General features: G+C 34.2%; 1 protein-coding gene across 1 annotated transcript in view; it reads right to left on the bottom strand.

Annotated features, from left to right (window-relative positions):
• The window catches only part of STPG2 (sperm tail PG-rich repeat containing 2), a 276,442-nt gene that overhangs the window by 96,500 nt on the left and 154,604 nt on the right, over positions 1–25,338 (bottom strand). The window lies entirely within an intron of this gene.

A 25,338-nucleotide genomic window follows, 5' to 3' on the forward strand; every position in this document is an offset into this window, starting at 1 on the left:
TTAAGAAAATTGAAATTGTATCAAGTATCTTTTCCGACCACAATGCTATGAGACTAGATATCAATTACAGGAAAAGAGCTGTAAAACATACAAACACATGGAGGCTAAACAATACACTACTTAATAACGAAGTGATCACTGAAGAAATCAAAGAGGAAATTAAAAAATACCTAGAAACAAATGACAATGGAGACACGACGACCCAAAACCTATGGGATGCAGCAAAAGCAGTTCTAAGAGGGAAGTTTATGGCAATACAATCCCACCTTAAGAAACAGGAAATATCTCGAATAAACAACCTAACCTTGCACCTAAAGCAATTAGAGAAAGAAGAACAAAAACATCCCAAAGTTAGCAGAAGGAAAGAAATCATAAAAATCAGATCAGAAATAAATGAAAAAGAAATGAAGGAAACGATAGCAAAGATCAATAAAACTAAAAGCTGGTTCTTTGAGAAGATAAACAAAATTGATAAACCATTAGCCAGACTCATCAAGAAAAAAAGGGAGAAGACTCAAATCAATAGAATCAGAAATGAAAAAGGAGAAGTAACAACTGACACTGCAGAAATACAAAAGATCATGAGAGATTACTATAAGCAACTCTATGCCAATAAAATGGACAACCTGGAAGAAATGGACAAATTCTTAGAAATGCACAACCTGCCAAGACTGAATCAGGAAGAAATAGAAAATATGAACAGACCAATCACAAGCACTGAAATTGAAACTGTGATTAAAAATCTTCCAACAAACAAAAGCCCAGGACCAGATGGCTTCACAGGGGAATTCTATCAAGCATTTAGAGAAGAGCTAACACCTATCCTTCTCAAACTCTTCCAAAATATAGCAGAGGGAGGAACACTCCCAAACTCATTCTACGAGGCCACCATCACCTTGATACCAAAACCAGACAAGGATGTCACAAAGAAAGAAAACTACAGGCCAATATCACTGATGAACATAGATGCAAAAATCCTCAACAAAATACTAGCAAACAGAATCCAACAGCACATTAAAAGGATCATACACCATGATCAAGTGGGGTTTATTCCAGGAATGCAAGGATTCTTCAATATACGCAAATCAATCAATGTGATACACCATATTAACAAACTGAAGGAGAAAAACCATATGATCATCTCAATAGATGCAGAGAAAGCTTTTGACAAAATTCAACACCCATTTATGATAAAAACCCTGCAGAAAGTAGGCATAGAGGGAACTTTCCTCAACATAATAAAGGCCATATATGACAAACCCACAGCCAGCATCGTCCTCAATGGTGAAAAACTGAAACCATTTCCACTAAGATCAGGAACAAGACAAGGTTGCCCACTCTCACCACTCTTATTCAACATAGTTTTGGAAGTTTTAGCCACAGCAATCAGAGAAGAAAAGGAAATAAAAGGAATCCAAATGGGAAAAGAAGAAGTAAAGCTGTCACTCTTTGCAGATGACATGATACTATACATAGAGAATCCTAAAGATGCTACCAGAAAACTACTAGAGCTAATCAATGAATTTGGTAAAGTTGCAGGATACAAAATTAATGCACAGAAATCTCTGGCATTCCTATATACTAATGATGAAAAATCTGAAAGTGAAATCAAGGAAACACTCCCATTTACCATTGCAACAAAAAGAATAAAATATCTAGGAATAAACCTACCTAAGGAGACAAAAGACCTGTATGCAGAAAATTATAAGACACTGATGAAAGAAATTAAAGATGATACAAATAGATGGAGAGATGTACCATGTTCTTGGATTGGAAGAATCAACATTGTGAAAATGACTATACTACCCAAAGCAATCTACAGATTCAATGCAATACCTATCAAACTACCAATGGCATTTTTCACAGAACTAGAACAAAAAATTTCACAATTTGTATGGAAACATAAAAGACTCCGAATAGCCAAAGCAATCTTGAGAACGAAAAACGGAGCTGGAGGAATCAGGCTCCCTGACTTCAGACTATACTACAAAGCTACAGTAATCAAGACAGTATGGTACTGGCACAAAAACAGAAAGATAGCTCAATGGAACAGGATAGAAAGCCCAGAGATAAACCCACGGACATATGGTTACCTTATCTTTGATAAAGGAGGCAGGAATGTACAGTGGAGAAAGGACAGTCTCTTCAATAAGTGGTGCTGGGAAAACTGGACAGGGACATGTAAAAGTATGAGATTAGATCACTCCCTAACACCATACACAAAAATTAGCTCAAAATGGATTAAAGACCTAAATGTAAGGCCAGACACTATCTAACTCCTAGAGGAAAACATAGGCAGAACACTCTATGACATAAATCACAGCAAGATCCTTTTTGACCCACCTCCTAGAGAAATGGAAATAAAGACAAAAATAAACACATGGGACCTAATGAAACTTCAAAGCTTTTGCACAGCAAAGGAAACCATAAACAAGACGAAAAGACAACCCTCAGAATGGGAGAAAATATTTGCAAATGAAGCAACTGACAAAGGATTAATCTCCAAAATTTATAAGCAGCTCATGCAGCTCAACAGCAAAAAAACAAACAACCCAATCCAAAAATGGGCAGAAGACCTAAATAGACATTTCTCCACAAAAGATATACAGACAGCCAACAAACACATGAAAGGATGCTCAACATCTTTACTCATTAGAGAAATGCAAATCAAAACTACAATGAGATATCATCTCACACCAGTCAGAATGGCCATCATCAAAAAATCTAGAAACAATAAATGCTGGAGAGGGTGTGGAAAAAAGGGAACACTCTTGCACTGCTGGTGGGAATGTGAATTGGTACAGCCACTATGGAGAACGGTATGGAGGTTCCTTAAAAAACTACAAATAGAACTACCATATGACCCAGCAATCCCACTACTGGGCATATACCCTGAGAAAACCATAATTCAAAAAGAGACATGTACCAAAATGTTCATAGCAGCCCTATTTACAATAGCCCGGAGATGGAAACAACCTAAGTGTCCATCATCGGATGAATGGATAAAGAAGATGTGGCACATATATACAATGGAATATTACTCAGCCATAAAAAGAAATGAAATTGAGCTATTTGTAATGAGGTGGATGGACCTAGAGTCTGTCATACAGAGTGAAGTAAGTCAGAAAGAGAAAGACAAATACTGTATGCTGACACATATATATGGAATTTAAGAAAAAAATGTCATCAAGAACATAGGGGTAAGACAGGAATAAAGACACAGACCTACTAGAGCATGGACTTGAGGATATGGGGAGGGGGAAGGGTAAGCTGTGACAAAGTGAAAGAGCGGCATGGACATATATACACTACCAAACGTAAGGTAGATAGCTAGTGGGAAGCAGCCGCATAGCACAGGGAGATCAGCTCGGTTCTTTGTGACCGCCTGGAGGGGTGGGATAGGGAGGGTGGGAGGGAGACGCAAAAGGGAGGGGATATGGGAACATATGTATATGTATAACTGATTAAATTTGTAAAATAAAATAAAAAAAAATTAAAAAAAAAAAAAAAAGAACTATGATAAGGAAAGAATTCTTAAACAGGATGCTAAAACCAATAACTGTAAGGAAAGGATGAATAAATTTGATGTTAAAATTAAGAAGTTATGTTCATCAATAGAAATCAGTAAGAAGGCAGAAGTCCAATCACAGAGGAGACATTTTACAGTATGTATAACTATAAAATATATCCATAATATATCAAGAACTACTAAAAATCAATAATAAAATAATCTAAAAGATAAATAGGCAAGAGACATTAAAAGGCAGTTTACAACAGGCTATCCAGATAGCCAAAAAATATATGCAAAAGTATTAAACTTCATTAGCCATCAGGAAAATGCATATTAAAGACTCAGTGAAATACTCCTAAAGCAGAATGTCTAAAATGAAAAAAAAAATGACAATACCATGTGTTGATGAGATTGTAGAGCAATTGCAACCCTAGGTATATAATTTAGAGAAATGTATATTTATGTGCACTAAAAAGTATCTACAAGAATGTCTACTGTAACAGTATTCTTAAAGCACTAAGCTGGAAACAACCCAAATTTCCATCAGTAGTAAAATGGATAAAGAAATTGTGATATGTTTTATACTGCGAATGAACTAATTATTGCTACCTGCAGCAACATGCATCACAGCCTACAAATTACAAGGTTGAATGAAAGAAGCCAGACACAAAACAGTACCCACCGTATTCAATTTATACATAAATTGAAACACAGTGAAAATAAACCAATGGTGTCAAAAGCCAGAATAGTGGTTACTTTGGGGCAGTGGTAGTGATTAAGAGAGAGTAAGTGGAGGAGTTAAGGATGCCTGTAATGTTCTATTCCTTCATTTGATAATGGTTACATGGGTATTTCACTTTATAAAGACACAGTGAGATGGGAATTAATAATTTTGTACTTTTATATAATATTTTTAATGTAATAAATGTTTTTATTATAAACAGTGCATGGTGTGGAGGTTATTGATTATAATTAGTAGGTAAGGCTTCATTGCCTCCTGAAATTACAAATTTAGTATTTCTGTTATTGCTCTGTAATATATTTATAATAAAAATTACATCCACGATTCCCAAAATGCTAAGAGACAGATACATTGAACCTATGTTAGCATAATTTAGCTTTACATGTAAAAAGAAGGCTTTTAAAATATGTTTTCAATATCCTAACATTTCTTAGAATTCCACACTTCATTACATTTCCTCAAAATGCAAATAACTCTGTAGTGAAGAATAACATGCACATATAATCTCAAGTTCAGACAATGAAACCTTCCAACAACATCAAATAATATTTTAAGAGAACTGTAATGTATTCAGGTAACTAATGCTGACTCTACAAAGTACACTACAAAAAATCAATTTTCATCACTTGAAATCTATTGCAATTAGAGAGCAATGCCAAGTCACGGACACACTAATGGTTTCAAAATATTTCAAAAAGAACAAGGAAATTGCTAAGTGTCTTAACTGAAATGCAGTTCCAATAATTATAACAAATTGGATAATATGAGCTTTCTGTAAAGCTACCGTATAAAACTATCATACCATACAGTATTGAGTTTTAATAAATTTGCAGAATCATCTAGATGCACTTTATATAACAATTACCCTACATTGATCTATTTAAGATCTTTTATTATATCTTCTAATATAAAATGAGTTTATTTCTGTGTTTCAACTGTTTGAATTTTAATTTAACTTTAGAACAATAGTGCGGCATTTCCAAAGAGGATCTGCTCCACAAAATTCAACATGGCTTGCTTGAAAAGAGTATTATATCTGACTAAAACATATTTTTCATGTATCCAACTGCAACACTATCTTACATGGCAATGTTTAAACTCAAATTAGTAAGAGTTTTCTAATTCCTGGAGTGTTAAATTAACATTTGTAAAATCATAATTTCTGACCAAAAAGTTGTAATAATTAGACATAAAAAGTAGAACCACTTCAAGAATATCGTAATCTTCAGTTTTCATATCTCCCCTTATTCCCTTAACTTTGTTTTCTCGTTAGTCAATGGTCTTTCATCCTTTGATCCTTCTAATTTCTATGATTATATCACCTGGTCTTAGAAGGAACATTCCATCCCACTCCCCCACAAACACATACGTTTCTATACTTTGCTATCACTCAACCAGGTCAAGAAAATCTATCTCCCTCCTTCCCTTCCCACCTTTCCTTCCTTCCTTCCTTCCTACACCTCTCCCCCAACCCTAATGCTTATATCACATTATTCTCAACAAATCCCTTTCATTTTGGAATGGTCTTTCAAGGACTAGTACAACTTGTGCATTCAGATTTCTTGCAACCAGCAAGACAGAAGCTATGGTGAATATGTAAGCCAGACAGGAATCTAGGATAGTAGTTTGGGCAGTGATACAGCTGGGTACTATTCAGAATTAAAATTACAACAGATGGAGCTCATATTAATCTCCCCCCAAGTTTTTTTTTTTTTTTTTCTCCTTTAAGATTCACTTCATAGTATATGCTAGGGAAGGCATCCACTTCCCCTCCATCCACTCTCAGGTTTGTACAGGCTGAGGGATGGGGCAATGGGAGTAATTTAATGAGTACAGAGCTTCAGTTTTACAAGATGAACAGAGTTCTGAAGATGGATGGTGGTAATGGTTGAGGAACATTATGAATGCATTTAATACCACTAAACTATACACTTAAAAATGGTTAAGATGATCAATTTTACATCATATGTATATTACCACAATGAAAAAAAAAAACCAAACCAAAGAACTTAGTAACCAGTGCACTAATGGATACTGTTCCAACCCATTAAAAACAGTACAGTTAAATTTCCACTTGGCATCAGTATCATCCCATCATCCTCTGCAGCCTTTAACTCTAGAGATTATGCTTCTTTCTTTCTCAAAGACCAAGTCCTTGAGGACATTTACTCCTAATAAAACCCAGTTCCATCAGTAATTTAAAAAGTGGTAAAGACTTCATGAATCAAGGTTTGCTTGTTTAGGGGGGTGGTTTGGCTTTTTAGTACAAAGAGAAATGTCTTTGCAACATCTTTATCTGTTCCCTTAGCTTCCTTAAAATCTTACCATGGTGAAAATTGTAACAGGGTAATGACCACAAGCACCAAGAAGGCACAACTGTGCAATCTTCATATTGCTAAGTCTTCATCATTAGTCATAAGAAAGGTTGTTAATGGTTGCCTCAAAACATATATGCATATGAACCAAGGCAACTTCTGAGTTTTACTGACTTCTTTGCCCTATTCTTTAATAGCATATGAGTTAATTCACTTTAAAGAAACATGCACTGCAGCAGAATAAACTGTATGATCTTTCATCCTCAAATAATGTTCCACTGACTTGATTCTCTGTATTATGTCAAATATTCTATTATCTTCGAATAGTTCCCAATGTCTTTCTATGATATAGATAATACTGTACTTAACTTTTATGTTCTTCTATTGATTTAAGAAAAATAATGTAATTTGGATTTTCATCTGACACTGGATTTCATTCTCAAATAACATTGATTTGTTTAATACACCAATATTTATCAGCTCATTTAAAAATAAAATGTAAATTTGTTTAGACATTTTTAATATTTCTTTCTGCCTAACTATTTTCCATTTCTGCCTTTAAACTCCTGGGAGCAAAAAATATGTACGTTTGTTTTACTTCCTTTATATACCACAACTCTATCTGAAAAATAATTCTTAAATCCTTCAGCCATGATAATCATTATGAGTAGTCATAGACTCCCAATTAAATGGACTGCCTCAAAATGTTATCATTTAGAGATATACTGCAAATTGCAGAAATAAAAATACAATAATGAAAATTAATAATTTATTAAATTGTCCAAACAGCAAATTATACACAAAAGAAAGAATTAGTGAACTGGAAGAGAAGGTTAAGTAAAATACCTGCTTGATACATGGGGAAACAAAAGGATAAAAAAATGAAGAGATTGTAAAAGAAAACAAAAAAGGATACATTTAATTGGAGTTGAAAAAGAAGGAGTAGGAGAAGGAGGAGTACAAGTAAAAGGAGAAGAAGGAAAGAAAGAAGAGTGAAAAAGATGCAGTATTTGAAGATATAATGACAGAACTTCCCAAAACTGGAAGAAAAAAAGACATCAAGGCGTAAACACAAGAAGTAGTATATAAACATATCAGGATATACAGAAAAGCATACCTAGGTGCATCATACTAAAATTGTTGAAAATCAAAGACAAAGAAAACATATTAAAAGTATCTTTTTTTGCAGACAAATACTGTTTGATTCCACTTATACGAGGTACCTAGAATAATCAAATTCATAGAGTCAGGAAGTACATTGGTAGATGCCATGGGCTGGGGGTTTTTGGCAGGTGGGAAGGGGGAACGGGGAGTTGGGGGAATAGGGAGTTAGTGTTTAATGGGGACAGAATTTCAGTTTAGGAAGGTGAAAAATTCTGGAGATAGATGATGGTGAGGGTTGCACAACAATGTGAATGTACTTAGTGCCACTAAACTGTACAGTTAAATATGGTTAAAATAACATGTTTTATATTATGTGACTTTTGCCACAATAAAAAACATTTTTAAAAAGCATCATTTTTAAAATTTTTATTTTATATTGAAGTATAGCTGATTAACAATGCTGTGACAGTTTCAGGTGCACAGCAAAGTGACTCAGCCATACATATATATGTATCCATTCTCCCCCAAACTCCCCTCCCATCTAGGCTGCCACATAGCATTGAGCAGAGTTCCCTGTGCTGTACAGTAGGTCCTTGTTGGTTATCCATTTTAAATATGGCAGTGTGTCATGTCAATCTCAAACTCCCTATCCCTTCCCCCCACCCTTCCCCCCTGGTAACCATAAGTTCTTTCTCTAAGTCTGTGAATCTGTTTCTGTTTTGTAGGTAAGTTCATCTGTATCATTTCTTGTTAGATTTTGCATATAAGCAATTTCATACTATATTTCTCTTTCTCTGTCTCACTTTCTTCACTCGGTATGACAATCTCTAGGTCCATCCATGTTGCTGCAAATGGCATTATTTCATCCTTTTTAATGGATGAGTAATATTCCATTGTATATATGTACCACATCTTCTTTATCCATTTGTCTGTTGATGGACATTTAGGTTGCTTCCATGTCTTGGCTATTGTAAACAGTGCTGCAATGAACATTGGAGTGCATGTATCCTTTCAGACCATGTTTTTCTCTGGATATATGACCAGGAGTGGGTTTGCTGGGTCATATGGTAGCTCTATATTTAGTTTTTTAAGGAACCTCCATACTGTTCTTCATGGTTGCTGCACCAATTTACATACCCACCAACAGTGCAGGAGGGTTCCCTTCTCTCCACACCCTCTCCAGCATTTACTGTTTGTGGATTTTCTCATGATAGCCATTTTGACTGGTTTCAGGTGATATCTCATTGTAGTTTTGATTTGCATTTCTCTAATAATTAGCAATGTGGAACATCTTTGCATGTGTTTATTGGCCATTTGTATGTCTTCTTTGGAGAAATGTCTATTTAGGTCTTCTGCCCATTTTTTGATTGGGTTGTTTTGATGATATTAAGTCACATGAGCTGCTTGTAAATTCTGGAGGCTAATCCCTGTCAGACACATCATTTGTAAATATTACCTCCCAAGACTGTGGGTTGCCTTTTCATTTTTTTAATGGTTTCCTTTGTTGTGCAAAAGCTTTTGAGTTTAATTAGGTCCCATTTGTTTATTTTTATTTCCCTTACTCTGGGAGACAGATTGAAAAAGATATTGCTGCAATTTATGTCAGAGAGTGTTCTACCTGTTTTCCTCTAGTTTTATAGTGTCCGGTCTCACGGTTAGGTCTTTAATCCATTTTGAGCTTATTTTTGTGTATGATGTTAAAGAATGATCTAATTTCATTTTGTTACATGTAGCTGTCCAGTTTTCCCAGCACCATGTGTTGAAGAGACTGTCTTTCCACCACTGAATAGTCTTGCCTCCTTTGTGGTAGATTAATTGACCATAGGTGCATGGGTTTATTTCTGGGCTTTCTATCCTGTTCCATTGATCTATATTTCTATTTTTGTGCCAGTACCATACTGCTTTGATGACTGTAGCTTTGTTTTATAGTCTGAAGCCAGGAAGCCTGATTCCTCCAGCTCCATTTTTCTTTCTCAAGATTGCTTTGCTATTTGGAGTACTTTTTGTCTCCATACAAATTTTAAGACTTTTTGTTCTAGTTCTATGGAAGATGTCATTGGTAATTTGATAGGGATTTAATTGAATCTGTAGATTGCCTTGGGTAGTATAGTCATTTTGACAATATTTATTCTTCCAATTCAAGAACATGGTATATCTTTCCATCTGTTTGTGTCATCTTCGATTTCTTTCATCAGGGTCTAATAGTTTTCAGAGTATGTTCAGAGTATGTTCAGAGTATGTCCAGAGTATGTTTTCAGAGTATGTTGTCTCCTTAGATAGGTTTATTCCTAGGTATTTTATTCTTTTTGATGTGATGGTAAATGGGACTGTTTCTTGAATTCCTCTTTCTGATCTTTCGTTGTTAGTGTATAGAAATGCAACAGATTCCTGTGCATTAATTTTGTATCCTTCAACTTTACCAGGTCCATTGATGAACTGTAGTAGTTTTCTGGTAACATCTTTAGGATTTTCAATGTATAGTATAATGTAATCTGCAAAGAGTGACAGTTTAACTTCTTCTTTTCCAATTTGGATTCCTTTATTTCTTTGTCTTCTCTGATTGCCATAGCCAGGGCTTCCAAAACTATGTTGAATAAAAGTGGTGAGAGTGGACATCTCTGTCTTGTTCCTGATCTTAGAGGAAATGCGTTCAGGTTTTCACTGTTGAGTATGATGTTAGCTGTAGGTTTGTTGTATATGGCCTTTATTAGGTTGAGGTATGTTCTCTCTATGCCCACTTTCTGGAGAGTTTTATCATAAATGGGTGTTGAATTTTGTTGAAATCTTTTTCTGCATCTATTGAGAAGATCATATGGTTTTTATTCTTCAATTTGTTGATGTAGTGTATCATGCTGATTGATTTGAAGATACTGAAAAATCCTTGCATCCCTGGTATAAATCCCACTTGATCATGGTGTATGATCTTGAGAACAAATATATATTATCTTCAAAGAATCAATATTTAGATAGACAATATTTAGATGTTTCTGAATTCTACACTGAAATAATGGAAGCCAAAATATAATTAAATGATAATTATAAAGTGTTGAAAAGTGACTGTCAGCATAAAAAAATTTTTTTTAAACATCTTTGTTGGAGTACAATTGCGTTACAATGGTATGTTAGTTTCTTCTTTATAACAAAGTGGATCAGCTATACATATACATATATCCCCATATCTCCTCCCTCCTCAACATAAAATTTTAATCCAAAAATATATTTTAAAATATTTTCAACATATAAAAAAAGAACATAGATAATTATCCACTAGTGGATCCACTCTAAAAGAATTACTTCAGACAGAAGGGTACATTTCAGACAGAAGGTAATTGATCATAGATGGCAGAGTGAATGAAAGGAAAATGGAGTAGTGAAATCACAGATGTGTAAATGGATAAATCTGTAAGACAACTGACCACCTGTATAAAACAATAATGATCTCTTTGAGTTTAAGATATTAATGAATCAAAATACATGAAAATAATAGCAGAAAATGAGGAAAAGGGTAACTGGAATTGAAATGGTCTAGTGTTCTTGCATTGTCTAGGAATAAGGTAAAAATATCAATTGTACTTAACTTTGATAAATCAAGGATGATTTATCAAGAATTTTACTCTATATCAGTAAAATTCTTAAATGTAAATTTAATTAAAAGTTCTAATAATAGATAAAATTTTTAAATTGGACTTAAGAAGACAAAAATTATTTACACAGAAAAAACAAAAACATAAGGATGCATAAAGGTTGAAAGTAAAAGGATAAAAAGATGATATATCTTAAAAGCACTAAACCAAAGAAAGTTTATATAGTTTCATTAATATCAAAATGTACACATGCACATACACATACTGTCAAGCAAAAAAAAAAAAAAGCAAAAAAGCAAACACTACATATAGAGATACTTAAAACTTCCTTTCCCAGGAAGTTAAAACATTTTAAAACATAGCCTCAAAATATATAAAGCAAAAACTGACTGAACTACTAGAAAATCCAATCTCTTAATGGCAGATTTTAAAATACTTTCTCAGTAACAGAGAAAACAACAGAACAAATGCTTTTAAATGGTAGATTAGACAGCATAATTGGAAAATTAAAAGTATCTAAAACTGACCATTTAAAATTTAAAACCCAAGTGAAATATGGAAGAAAAGAAACACAAAAATTAATGTCTTAACCAGCAATGAGATGGAGATATCTCAAGTCCTATATACATAGAAACTAAAGATATAATGAGATTGAAAGAAGGAAAAATTATAGGTATGTGTTCACTGTAATTGAGTAAACTAATTGTGATAAGCAGAATTTTAAAGACACCATTCCAAGATTCCCATCCCCTGGTTACCCAAACAACCACTAATCTATCTACTACTATGAAGGGACTTTTGTCAATGTTATTGAAGTACCAGTCAGCTGATCTTAAAATATGGAGATTATCTGGATGAAGCTGACCCAATCAGGTGAATCCTTTAAAAGCAGAGAGTTTTCTCTGGCTAGTGGCAGATGAGGAAGTCAGAGACTTGAAGCATAAGATTTTGATGTGCCTCTACTAGCTTGAGGATAGAGAAAACCATGAGCCAAGGAATGCAGACAGCCTTTCAGAGCTCCGTGTCCCACTGGCTGACTGCCAGCAAAGAAACAGGTACCCCAATCCTAAAACCACAAAGAACTTAATTCCGCCAATGACCTGAATGAATATGGGAACAGATTTTTCCCTGGAACCCCCAGATAAGAGTTCGGTTTCACCAACACTTTGATTTCAACCTTTTGAGAAGCTAAGCATATAACCTCACAAAGCTGTCCAGACTTCTGACCTACAGAACTGTGAGCTAATAAATGAGTGTTGGTTTAAGCCACTGAGTTTGTGGCTTAAAAAACCTATGAATCACCAGCAAATTTTTAAAACTTTATTAAAGGCTGGTGTAAAACCCTTATTTTTTCCTAAGAACAAGAATTATGATGGCAAATATCAGTTTATATATTCATTTGTTCTCTTCTTAAAATAACATAACTTTTTTAGGGACAAGAAGTATAAATATAAATTAATAAACTGGAAAATTAATCAAAGGTTGAAAAATTACAATGCCAAGAAATATCACATTCCTAAATAGTTAAATGCAGGGTCAAATATAAATACTAATTAACCTTTCTAACCATAAGAAGTGGCAATTATTAAGAATGCAAAGATGAATCAAATTTTATATATATTTATATCTTACTTCCTCATGTTTTACCAGCTCTTTACTTATAATGGCCTAAAATTCAAAGAAGCACTTGTAGCCTGTTATATTCTGATATCTGATTTTCAAGTCTTTTATTCCTACTTGAATATTTTATACTAGTTTATAGATAGACTTCAAACTATTCTCTAAATATTTCCTTCAAATTTATAGAAATGTTTTTGATAAGTTAAATCATATTTATAGTCTGTTCTACATTTATTTCTAAAATTGGAAATTATAAAAGTAATTTTAATCCAGTGTGTATAAATGGTTGCTAATTATTTTGTACAATGGTTTGTAATAAATAATTTGAACATTGGATTAGGTTATATGGGTTTTCCAGTTCACTAAAATATTCATTGATTTGATTCTAATCGTTTTAAAAACTATTTTAAAACTTTAAAAAAACTGTACAACAAAATATACATCTAGTTTTTATTTGTTCTTCCTCCTCATATTAACCTCTGAAAGTTGTAATGCTGAGAGCTCAGATCTATGCCCTCTTTTCCTCCTGATTTCCCTAGAAGATCTCATGGACTTAATGTCATCTATACTTGATGATTCCCTATTTTTCAATGTCAGTCCCGATCTTATCCCTGAAGTTTATAATTCATATACCCAAATTGCAATTTAAAATTCAAGTAGACTCTTAAATGTAACATGTCCAAAACAGAGCATATTTCCCACTCCACATTACCCCTAAAAAATCCTCCCTACCAGCTATCCCAGCAAAACCAGTTGATCAAGTCAAAAACTGTGTAGTCATCTTTCCTTCATCTCCATGTATAATGTTAACAAATTCTGTTTTACATATATACATATATATGTGTATATATATATGTATATATATATATACATATGTGTGTATATATATATGTGTATATATATATATATATATATATATATATATATATATATATATATATATATATATATCTTAACCCTGTCACCACTACCATCTTTTTCCAAGCTACTGTACTATCTTTGTTGCACTACCCTGCTCTTTGTCTTCCTGCTTCTACTTAAGCCCCCTGAATCTTATTACCAGCATCTTTTCTTAAATAACATTCTATAATGATGCAGGATCAAACTAAAAACAGTACAGAAGGGTTGAAGAGAAATAAATTGACATTACTGAGCACTTACTATGTTATAAGTACTATGTTAGGAGCTTTAACTCCATTTTTTTTCTTTACTGAAGTATATTTGATTTACAGTGTTATTTAAGTTTCAGGTGTACAACATAGTGATCCACAATTTTTAAAGATTATACTCCATTTACAGTTATTATAAAATATTGGGTATATTACCTATGCTGTACATTACACCCTTGTATCTTATTTATTTTATACCAAGTAGTTCTTACCTTTTAATCTTCTTCCCCTATCTTGCCCATCCCCCTTCCCCTCTCCACACTAGTTTGTTCTCTATATCCATGAGTCTGTTTCTTTTTTTTTATATTCACTAGTTTATTTTTTAGATTCCACATATAAGCGAATTTAAGCTTTACAACAACTTTATGAAATAGATATCAATTGTTTCCTTTTATGGGTTGAGAAACTATGGCTCTGAAAAGTGAATTACTTGCTTAGAGTCATTCAGCTCATAAATAAGCCCCAATTAGAATGCATTATGTTAGAATCTAGAGTCCATTTTTATCCCAGTACATCAAGTTGTTTTCAATAGAATGCGCTCAAGAAAGAACAATAGATACTCACACCATTAAATTATTACAACATACAAATACTAGCTCACAAAGAATAAAAATAGTAACAGGATATAGTAGCCTCTCTGGACACATAAAACATTGATATTTAGAACCAATATATTTTGTTTTTTATGGTGAGTACAACTGTGTGTTTATATTAAACATTAAAATACTGTCAGAAAATATTTTTACTTGTGTTCTAATGAATAGAAAAAAAAGTATGCCAAGTATTGAAAAACTGATGATAAACAGAATTTAAAATTATAAAACTATAAAATAGAGACAAATTATAATTGCATGTTACCCTTAAAAGGCTTGTATTTTAAACTCCATTAATGCAGGAAATATCTTATTTTCTAATTACTTTCAGAAATTTAGGTACTGTCTGGTACAAATTAGCTGCTCATTACAGTTACTGAAAGAATGAATACACTAATTAAAGAATGAAAGAATCACATCAAATAACTGACACCATAAAAGGCAAGTCTGTCCAGTTATAATTCCTCACTTTTGTTGAGATATAATTTTTGTTTTACCCTACTAACTTACATTATTATGATAAAATGAAATAACAAAAAATACTTTGAGTATATTTATCTTAAACGTCAAACAATGGATTATTCTAGCAGTCATCATGCTTAGATTATTAATTTTGGACTTTCCAAGGTACATTTTGTTAAATTCCTTTCAAGGCCCAGTCCTTGGGGAAAAAACCCTTAAAAAGAGAAATTGTTGATTAACTCGTCTTACAAATATTTGATTAAACTGAATTTCCTTTTGCATTTCCAAAAACATTGTATCCAACACAGTGAAAGGCCAGAGTACGACCTTATAATATTTGTTGACTATTAAATTTCAGGTAAGTTGATAATGTCAGTGCTCCATCCAGATTTCTCAGATTCCTTTCAGTACATTTTACACACCTCCAGCTATTGTATGCTTTTCCTTCCAGCAGCCAGCACCTATGGCTCTTTTTCAGAGGAATGCTGTCAGGAGCCCAGTTTGTCCATAAGCATAGAGATCCAGACCTGCATGGGAATTTATGTGCCCCCAGGGCAGCCCTTTATCAATGATTGATTGATATAGGAGTATGAAAGCTTCAGCGCTTTTGTTTCTGGGTAGGACAACTTTCAGGTATAGCTTACACTGCAAGTATCCCCTTTGAGATCAAGCTAAAGCCAGGTTACCCTCTGCAGAACTTTGCCTCAGACTGCATGCTTGCTGGGCTTCCAACCCTTCCAATTCTTGTTTCTCCCAATCCTTTACCAGTTGCCAAGGGAGGCAGGGATTGGGGGAGGAAAGGACTGGGAGTTTGGGATTAGCAGATGCAAACTATTACATATAGGATGGATAAAGAACAAGGTACTTTATATACTTAAAGTACCGTGTATATCACAGGGAACTATATTCAATATCCTGTGATAAACCATAATGGAAAAGAATATGAGAAAGAATATATAACTGAATCACTTTGCTGTACAGTAGAAATTAACATTGTAAATCAACTGTACTTCAAGAACGTTTTTTTAAAAAGAACCTATACTGCAGTCTTCTTTTGCCCGCCAGTCCAATTATTCCATATTTTTACTTTCAACTAACTATGTCTGCTTTCACTTGTCTTTTTTCTCTGTTTAGAATTTGTTCTGGTTATCTATTGCTGCATAAAGAACTAGTCTCCAAAACTAATGGCTTAAAATGACAATAGTCATTTATTTTGTTCACAAATTTGCACTTTGGACATGCCTCAGAGAGAAAGCCTCATCTTGGCCATACAGGTTGTCATCTGGGGCACTTGACTGAAGGCTGGAGGCTACACTCCCACTGCTGCTCACTTCCATGGCTGGCAAGTCTGTGCTGGGTGCTGGCTGCTGGCTGCTGGCTGGGGGTCTCCGAGGAAGAGGACTGGGGCTCTCTCTTCCTCTTCATGGGCCTCTCCCTGGCTGATTGGCTTTTGCAGAGCATGGTGACTACATTCAAGAGGGGACATTCCAAAAGGACCATCCAGAAGTGCAAGAGATTTTTATGATTTAGCCCCAGAAGTCACATAGCAACTGTTCTGCCATACTCTATTGGTTAAGGTAGTAGCAAAAGTCCACTAGGAAACCAGAAATAAACTCCAATACCCAATGAGAGCAGTGTCAACACCGCGCTCTGTGAAGAACACAGAGGATGGAATATCCAGTGGCAAATATCTCTGGAAAACACATTCTGCTACAGTCCACTCTCCAGCCACAGATTTCACGTCTCCCACATGCAAAAACTCAAGCAACCCTGCTCTGAAGACTCCCAGATTTCATCCCATTATGGCATTAACTCAAAGTCCAGGGTCTTGTCATCTAATTCTGGTTCAGAGGTGAATGAGACTCCCTTGTTGTAGTTCTTCTGGTGCAGCCTTTTGAATACTGTTTCTTTCAATCTAAAGACTTTCAACTAAAGAGACAAATTATCAGGCTAATGGTATAACAGTCAAAAAATGAATGCTAAAACACATCTGTCCAAAGGGGGAAAAACAGGAGAGAAGCATAGCACTTACAGTTGCATAGCATTTCAAATCCAGCTGGGCACAAGTTGCCAGTTCATAGATGAGGGTTCAGTCCTACTTCCAAGGAGTTGTTCAGTATAGTATGTTCAACAACTCCATTCTGTGTGTTCTTGGTTCTGTCCTCTAAGTTATCCTTCCTTTTCCATAAAAAGTAACCTATGTTTGCAACTAGGTAGTTTTTTCAGCCAACTTCCTACCTATAGAAACTCAAGAGTCCAAGTCTTTTTATTTTATATATTGTGTCCATTCCTCTTAGTTCAAGTTGACATAATAATGTTTAAAACCATGTGGACTTTTTGTTTTATCAATTTATAATTCATTCCATTATACAATGCCAAACTTACAAGATGTTTGAGATAAGCTCTCCTCTATATACAAGCATACCTCAGAGATATTATGGGTTTAGCTCCAGACCACTGCAATAAAGAGAATATCTTGATAAAGTGAGTCACACAAATTTTTTGGTTTCCCAGTGCATATAAAGTTATGCTTACGTTACACTATAGTCTGTTAAGTGTGCAGTAGCATTATGTCTAAAAGAATGCATATATCTTAACTAAAAAATTCTTTATCACTAAAAACCTTTAAACCATCATCTGAGCCTTCAGCAAGTTGTAATCTTTCTGCTGGTAGAGGGTCTTGCCTCAGTGTTGATGCTGCTGACTGAACAGGGTGGTGGGTGCTAAAGACTGGGGTGGCTGCAGCAATTTCTTAACATAAGACAACAATGAAGTCTGGCATATAGGTTGATTCTACCTTTCATGAATGATTTCTCTACACCATGCAAGGCTGTTTGATAGCATTTTACCCACAGGAGAACCTCTTTCAAAATTGGAGTCAGTCCTCTCAAACCTTGCTGCTACTTTATCACATAAGTTTATGTAATATTCAAAATCCTTTCAATAATTTTCACAGCATCTTCACCAGGAGTAGATTCCATCTTTTAAAAAAAACACGTTCTGTGTTCATCCATATGAAGCAACTCCTCATCTGTTAAGATTTATCATGAGATTGCAGCAATTCAGTCACATCTTCAGGCTCCATTTCTAATTCTAGTTCTTTTACTATTGCTACCATGACTGCAGTTCCTTCCTCCACTGAAGTCTTGAACCCCTCAAGGTCATCCTGAGGGTTGAAATCAAGGTCTTACAAACTCCTGTTAAGGTTGATGTTTTCACCTCTTCCCATGAATCACAAATGTTCTTACTGGTATTTAGGATGATGAATCCTTTCCAGAAGGTTTTTAATTGACTTTGTTCAGATCCATCAGAAGAGCCACTACCTATGGCAGCTAGGTCCTTATGAAATGTATTTCTTAAATAATAAGACTTGAAACTCAAAATTACTCCTTGATCCATGGGCTGTAGAATTAATGTTGCATTAGCAGGCTTAAAAACATCATTAATCTCATTGAACATCTCCATCAGAGCTCTTGGGTGACCAGGTACATTGTCAATGAGCAGAAATATTTTGAAAGGAATCTTTTCTTTCTGAGCAACAGGTCTCAGCAGTGGGCTTCAAATATTCAGCAAGCCACGTTGTTAACAGATGTACAGTCATCTAGGCTTTGTTATTCCATTTATAGAGCACAGGCAGAATAGATACAGCATAATTCCTAAGGGCCCTAGGGTTTTTGGAAAGGTAAATGAGTATTGGGTACAACTTAGTCACCAGCTGCATTAGCCCCTAACAAGAGAGTCAGCCTGCTCTTTGAAGTTTTGGAGCCAGGCACTGACTTCTCCTCTCTACCTATGAAAGTCCTAGATGGCATCTTCTTTCAACAGAGCGCTGTTTTGTCTACATTGAAAACCTGTTGTTCTGTGTAGGCACCTTCACTAATTACCTTAGCTAGATTTTCTGGATAACTTGCTGAAACTTCTACTTGCTGCTTCACCTTGAACTTTTACGTTATAGAGATGTCTTCTTTCCTTAAACCACATCAACGAACCTCTGCTAGCTTCAAACTTTTCTTCTGCAGCTTCCTTACCTCTCTCAGCCTTCAGAGGATTAAAGAGAGTAAGGGCCTTGTACTGGATTAGGTTTAGGCTTAATGCAATTTCGTAGCTGGTTTGATTTTCTATCTAGACCACCAAAACTTTCTCCATATCAGCAGTAAGGATGTTTAGCCTTCTTAACATTGGTGTGTTCACTGGAGTAGCACTTTTAATCTCTTTCAAGAACCTTTTCTTTGCATTCACAACTTGGCTAACTTGTAGAAGAGGCCTAGCTTTCAGCCTATCTCAGCTTTCAAACATGCATTTCTCACTAAACTTGATCATTTCTAGCTTTTGATTTAAAGTGAGAGATGCAGTATTTCCTTTTACTTGAACACTTATAGGCCACTGTAGGGTTATTGATTGGCCTCGTTTCAATATTGTTGTGTATCACCGCAAGTCAGTGAAGCAGTCAGAACACATAATTTACCAGTTAAGTTTGCCATCTTATATGGGCGCAGTTGATGGTGCCCCCGAACAATTACAATAATAACATCAAAGATCACTGACTACAAATCACCATAACAAATATAATAATAATGAAAAATCTTGAAATATTGCAAGAATTACCAAAATGTGACACAGAGACAGGAAGTGAGCAAATGCTGTTGGAAAAAATGGTATGGATAGTCTTGCCCGACGCAGGGTTACCACAAAACTTCAATTTGTGAAAAACGCAGTTTCTGCCAAGTGCAATAATGCAAAGTACAGAAAAAAGAAGTATACCTGTATTATCTCTCTATATAAAATCTATATATTTTCAGTTATTCTTTACAACTTACATCCCCCCTCAATTAACAAAGTCCATTTTCTGTTTTAAGGCTACCACTCTACTTCAGACTTTGATTCTGTTATCTTTTATATTCTAAAATATTTTGCGTCAGCTCTTTCCTGCCCCCCACCCCACCCAACATAGTCGATCTCTCCTCAGATTAAGATTTTCCCACAGTCTTCAAAGATTCTTTACTACACAAAGTGAATAACTCAGACAACTAGTATTCTGTATATTACATTTAGGGTAATTTTACCTATGACATACTTATTAATAAATTGATCTTTCTCAAATTATGTATAAATAAGAAGAATTTACTTTAACTATATATGAAGTGCCCAAAGAAACAAAAATAACTTGAGATTGAAAACTAATAGCTCATTTTCAATAATAAAATTTCCACCATTTTTAATAATGATATAAAATCAACCAGTCTCCAAAACTGACCTGATCAATTTTTGCCTATACTCAGAATTATCTTGCATTTTAACAGCCTAAAAGCATTTCTGGAAGCTAAAGAAAAACAACCAAAAAATTACATATTTATTGCAATAGGTTAACAGCACTCGGCAAGTGGGATGAACTGCATTTTCATAAATTCCATAATATTTCTGAATCGATAATATTACAAGCCACTGAGAAAATAGAATAAATAATTAGTTTTCACACTCCACTGATTTTTATGTCAAAGGTATTGCTTATGTTTATTGAAAAAGTGAACAGAAATATCTTCATGGGATATGTTCAATTAACTTCTAAGATGAATTATATTTGTTTCCTAAAATAATTTCCTGTGGGAATGTGATGCAGAAATCACAATGTTATTTTCATTAGAAATGATCTATACTTTCTACATAAAATAAGTCTCAGTACCTGTTATGTTCAGCCTACAAATGTTGTATTATATGCTATGGATTGCTTAATCATTCACTTAAATATTTGATTTTAATTAAAATTATGCTTTAAACTTCAACTCCTTTCTATTTAAAAATATTAAAATCGTTTTTACTTAATATAAAGCATTGTATGTTCATATAGAGAAAACAATTAAAAATTAAAAAGCAAAACACAATCTTTTACCACCCTAAGGCTGTTCAATCACAGATCATTTTCTAAGTGAGGTCTTCACCAATAACATTTTTGAAATTGATGCAGAACCCACAATGAACTCCCAATCCTCCTTTTCTTTTTCTCCATAGCATTTATAGCCACCTAGTATTCATTCTTTTTCTTTCTCTTCCTTCCCTCATCTATCAATCTATTGATCTATTTCTTCATTCATTTATTAAATGTCTCCATCCTAAAACTTTGCTCTATGAAACAACATTTATATTTTGTTCACTGCTCTATCACAAGTCCCTAGAACACTGCTAATACATAAAAAGCTCTCAGTGCATATTTGTTAAATGATTGGTTAAATGATTGTCAAATGAATCCTATCTTGTTATCAGGTTTAAGCAATATATACCATTTTAAAATTTTTCACAGGACTCTTCAGTTTTTACCTCAGAGTTAACTTAACCCTGTTTTTCTTTCATTTAGGACATTAAAAACTTCATTATTAGCATTTTTGGATGAATATACTTGATGCTTAAAACTTTGGACATACTATTAATTATTTTTTAGGGTAATCCCAGAAGGAGAATTTTAGGTTAAATGGCATGATTATTTGAAACATTCTGCCAGCCTGCCCTTGACAATCACTGATATCAACTTATACTTCCACCACGATGTAGGAAAGTGCCCAATTTTCCACACTCTCAAAGTTTTCTTCATTTTCTTTTTAAATTTGCTGAGTATTTTTCACCTCTAAATGTCCAAAAACAGATCACTATGAGAGATAATGTTTAATTCTTTTCCACTTAACAATTTTACTTTACCTGAGCTAGATCAATCACAAAGTCATTTACATGTCCATGAATTAAAACTTGGTACATACAATGTTCACTGCAGCTCTATTACAATAGCCAGGACACGGAAGCAACCTAAGTGTCCATCGACAGATGAATGGATAAAGAAGATGTGGCACATATATACAATGGGATATTACTCAGCCATAAAAAGAAATGAAATCGAGTTATTCGTAGTGAGGTGGATGGACCTAGAGTCTGTCAAACAGAGTGAAGTAAGTCAGAAAGAGAAAAACAAATACCGTATGCTAACACATATATATGGAATCTAAAAAAAAAAATTAAAAATGGTTATGAAGAACCTAGGGGTAAGATGGGAATAAAGATGCAGACCTACTAGAGAACGGACTTGAGGACATGGGGAGGGGGAAGGGTAAGCTGGGACAAAGTGAGAGAGTGGCATGGACATATATACACTACCAAATGTAAAATAGATAGCTAGTGGGAAGCAGCCGCATAGCACAGGGAGATCAGCTCCGTGCTTTGTGACCACCTAGAGGGGTGGGATAGGGAGGGTGGGAGGGAGGGAGACACAAGTGGGAAGAGATATGGGGATATACGTATATGTATAACTGATACACTTTGTTATAAAGCAGAAACTAACACACCATTGTAAAGCAATTATACTCCAATAAAGATGTTAAAAAAAAAACTTGGTGCATAAGAGTAGATTGCTTAAAATGTGACAGACCTCATTTAATAATTCCTTCATTAAATGATTCAAATGTGTTTTTATTGGTTACACAACATTTAATGGTATATGGTATACTGATTGCAAATATACTACTTCCCTCTTTAATTTAGACTAATGAAAATGAGTTTTATACTTCTTAAATGTCTGCAAAGACTTCATTTGAATAAAATAAAATCACCTCAATACTGTTAATAAAAGTTCTCAGACAATTTGAAATAAATACACAGCTATAAAATGTTGAGTGATTGAATGTCCTATTAAGTATATGAGTCTCATGATAAGAGTACTATTCGTATATCAACCAAACTCATAACTTAGGTCATTTATCAACCTCAGTTCTTGACACTGTTACCTACAAATATACGACAGTCAGTAATCAATTTTAACTTGCCTATTATTCTATTCTAGGTAGAAAGATAACAATATACATGTTCTTTAAGTTCTGTAAGGCAAAACACTCAATTCTTAGTTATGTCATGACTCAAGGAACAAATAAGCATATCAAGCTCTACAAATTAATTCAAACAATCTTATAGCTTCGTATATATACATGCACACACACATAATAACAGAAAATAATTTTATCTGGCTTGTAAATAATTTGACGTAACACCCAAAAAGGCTCTTCTCACTGGAATTAAGGTTTAACAAAATTACCAATATTTAAATGACAAATAATAGGGTTAAAAAATACTTTTTTCTTATTTTATTTCTAAGAAGATATGATAATAAAGGAGATCATTCATAGGATAAACATTGACACAAAGCGTATAACCAATAGAACTATTATCACTGTACCTTTTGATTATATAACAATGATTTTTAAAAAAATCCAAAGACTTAACATACTAGTTGTACCCAGCAAAAGTTAAATGGTATTAAGAACTGTAAATATAAATGGGCTATTCTCATTTTAATTAATTAATTTATTTATTTATCTGTCTGTCTTTTTATTTATTTGTTTGTTTGTTTGTTTGTTTGTTTGTTTGTTTATGGCTGCATTGGGTCTTCATTGCTGCACACAGGCTTCCTCTAGTTGTAGTGAGTGGGGGCTACTCTTCGTTGTGGTGCACGGCTTCTCATTGTGGTGGCTTGTCTTGTTGTGGAGCATGGGCTCTAGATGCGTGGGCTTCAGTAGTTATGCAACGTGGGATCAGTAGTTGTGGCTCACGGGCTCTAGAGCACAAGCTCAGTAGTTGTAGCACACTGGCTTAGTTGCTCAGCGGCAAGTGGGATCTTCCCAGACCAGGGCTCAAGCCCATGTTCCCTGGATTGGCAGGTGGATTCATAACCAGTGTGCCACCAGGGAAGCCCTATTCTCATTTTAGAATCAAGAATTGTTTGTCATATTGATCAATAAAAAACCTAACCTAAATGAAAATTAACAAAAAAAGAGGAATCTATTTAGAGAGTTGATAATATCACACCTGACTTCTTTGCCTTGATTGGATCAATGTAACAGGACAAATAGAACTTAATCTTCAATTACCAAAACAAAGCATGGATATTAAATTGGCCCTGGTCACCTATTAAATCTATGTTAGACATATTTTGGACTGTATACCTTAAGATAGCAGATTAAGTTCAAAATAATGAATCCCATAATTATCACAGTATCCACATATGTCAGAGGAAATCAGATTTCATAATCATTGCATCAGGTAATAGCTTCAGAAATCCATATGTTTTTCTCTAATGTGTTGATTATAGAGGCATGTGGGATTTCTGCTATGATTTATCTGAATTATAGGCTACATTAAGATGCAGGATGGCAAACTTAATGAAGTATTGGCTCACTGTGATAAACTCTTTTCATTTAGCAAGCTGGCTAATTACAATTGTATAGTGACTTTGACAGTCCATATGTCTTTGACTTCCAAATAATAACTGTCTTCATAATGAAGATATTTCCCTGTCCCAAATTCTTTCAGAAGCTAGTGTTGGCTTGGCATTAAGAAGAAACATGTTTCATATTATAATAAGATTTTATACTTCTAAGGAGCTTCAGCGGTTCTGAAAATGACTTTGAAATATAGTCTTATTAATCTTTAGTATTCTCATGAGAGCCAAGTAGGTGGCAAATATTATCTCACTTTTGTAAAATAGAAACTAATGAAACAATTAGTGAATTTACTTGCCCTAGGCTAAATACTGAAGCAATGAAAAGTCAGAGTGCCAATCCTGGAACTTAACTGAAGCTCTTACTGCGCATTGCATCTATAATAATTTTTATGGAGACAAGAGTAAAGGCAAAGAGAAAAAAAAATCTTCAGAAAATATGAAGATCAATCTAATCTACTTTAAGAGACTCTGGAATAGATATTTGTTACTTGATTGATTGTGCTTGGTCACGGTGACAGTGATAGTACCTAAACTTCAAAGAACTAATTTCCCTGCACCATTTCTGGGTGACCACATAACGAGTGTGGTCAGAGACATAGTAAAGGAATTTGAATTCTACTTCAAAACAAAGCTAAAACCTGACAAAATCAACAATGGTACAATAACTCAAGAGAAGAAAAAGAAAATAAGAAAGGCTAAATTTGGACTTAAAATGGACCTTTAAGTTGGTAATATACTTGATTCCTGAAAGACAGTGAAAAATAAAGCAAGTCTCTATGGATCTCAGGGTCTCCCAAGCATTCTTATTTGCTTGACCCATCGTATTCTCCCGCTTTGATTTTTCATTAAAAACTCCATTCTGTTTCATTTTTTCTCTTCATAGTCTCATAAAGATTCATTACAACAGTTTGGTTACTTAATGGCAATACATTTGTAAATTGCTGTTGAAAACTCTTGTTCTCATTCTTTATCTAATTCTCTTGTG

The sequence above is a fragment of the Mesoplodon densirostris genome, chromosome 1 (genome assembly GCF_025265405.1).
Source record: "Mesoplodon densirostris isolate mMesDen1 chromosome 1, mMesDen1 primary haplotype, whole genome shotgun sequence".
In the NCBI taxonomy this organism is placed as follows: domain Eukaryota; kingdom Metazoa; phylum Chordata; class Mammalia; order Artiodactyla; family Ziphiidae; genus Mesoplodon; species Mesoplodon densirostris.